Genomic DNA, 1,571 nt, shown 5'->3' with positions numbered 1-1,571 from the left:
GTCCCTGTGCCTCCCCCACCGCCCTGTGGGGTCCGGGCCCTGGTGTCCAGACCCGCTTCTGCAACATGAAGAGTAAAGCGACCTCCCCCACAGGGTGGGCATGGGCAAAGCCACCTGCGGGAGTGCCCACGGAGAGCCCAGCTGAGTAGCGTTCATTCAGCGAGTATGCCATCCCACCTGTTGGTGCTTNACGGTGTGGGTAGCTGAAATGGCACCAAAGACTCCTCCCAGCTCTGACATCCCATTACCTTGTGCTCTGACCATCTAGGATGGAAGCGTCACTCTGGCACTCCCTTTCCGTTGATTTGCTGGCAAGTCAGGGAGTCGCCCCCCAGTTGACGGCATTCTGGCGATGCCCACAGCGGAGCAGGCAGACGGAGGCCCTGTTCCTGTGGGAGACATGGGGGCACGCCTTCTGTCCCACGCAGAGCCAGCCGGTGAACCCTCCCCAGAATTCACGCGTGGAAGCCCTAAGCCCCGGTGGGGTGGTGTTTGGAGGTGGGGCCCTTGTGATGGGATTGGGGGTCTTATAGGAAGAGGAGGAGATGGGAGAGCTCTCTTTCTGAGCTCACACCAAGGAAAGGCCAGGTGAGGACAGCATGGGAGGGCGGCCATCCATGACCAGGGAGAGGTCTCTCGCCAGACACTGAACCTGCCAGCACCTTGACCTTGCACGTCCCACACTGCTGAACTGTGGGAGATGAGTGACTGTTGTTTAAGCCCCCCAGTCTGAGGGACGTTGCTGTAGGAGCAGGAGCAGACGAAGACATCGTGTGACCTCAGGCAAGTCCTACGACTCCTCCGAGCCTCGGCTTCCAGGTAGCAATGGCAGTGGCCACACAGGACCACCGGCCATGAAAGGGTTTGCAGCTAAGCACAACTTCCCTTCTGTGGTGTTTGGGGAGGACAGAATGGGAGGATGAGAACTGGAAGAAGAAGGATCCAGCTTTCCCTAGGAGGTTCTCCTGAACGTCCTCCCCTGCCCAGAGAGGGGGACATGCTTACCTCCTTCCTAGTCCTTCCTGCTCACACCAACAGTGATGCCATCAGCACCTCGAATATGGGAGCATGACCAGGAGAGGCCTAAAACCTTTTCTGTCCTCAGGAAGGAGGCTGGTCCTCTGAACAGAGCAAGGCAGGGCCATCCCTGACAGGAGATCACACAGCGTCAGGCCCCGAGAGCTGACCACATGCAGGCACTGGGCTCATGTTCTCCAAACTTCACCTCTTCATCCTCACGCCCCAGGTGACGCTGGCACAGTCATTGTCCCCATGCAAGAGTGGAGACCCCGAGGGCTCAGAGGATGCCCTGCAGACCAGCTCACCTGCCATGCCCGGAGGCTGACCTGAGTGAGCCCCGTGCATGAGCTCCCTGACCCTTGGCTTCTGCGTGCTGTGGCTGTGGTGGATGGGAGCACTAAGGGATGACAGAGGTCAGGCAGTGAGTTCCGAGGGGTGGCCGTGCCCCTCTCCTGAAGGCTGAGCTCTGCCAGGCAGCCCTCCCCCTCACTCCCTCCAGCCCTTGAGTCCGTGCAAGAGCTCCTGACGGGTTGCGGGGCTGTTCCCTTCCT

The 1,571-nt window shown here is 60.1% G+C and overlaps 1 long non-coding RNA gene across 2 annotated transcripts in view; it reads right to left on the bottom strand.

The window, feature by feature from the left end:
• The window catches only part of LOC117797626, a 3,523-nt gene extending 1,958 nt beyond the window's left edge, over window positions 1-1,565 (bottom strand). The window contains exons 1-2 of one of the 2 annotated variants that reach the window (XR_004622618.1): window positions 1,006-1,565; window positions 249-389 (exon numbers count right to left, since the gene is read on the bottom strand). This is a non-coding gene — a long non-coding RNA (uncharacterized LOC117797626). Of the gene's footprint in view, window positions 1-248; window positions 390-1,005 lie in introns of those variants that run through there. The other variant, XR_004622619.1, reaches the window with a different exon arrangement.
• Window positions 1,566-1,571: the final 6 nt, after the last annotated feature.

This window comes from Ailuropoda melanoleuca, unplaced genomic scaffold (assembly GCF_002007445.2).
Source record: "Ailuropoda melanoleuca isolate Jingjing unplaced genomic scaffold, ASM200744v2 unplaced-scaffold1007, whole genome shotgun sequence".
Lineage (NCBI taxonomy): Eukaryota > Metazoa > Chordata > Mammalia > Carnivora > Ursidae > Ailuropoda > Ailuropoda melanoleuca.
Note: the sequence above shows the minus strand (reverse complement) of the source record. Positions and strands in the feature narration are given on the sequence as shown.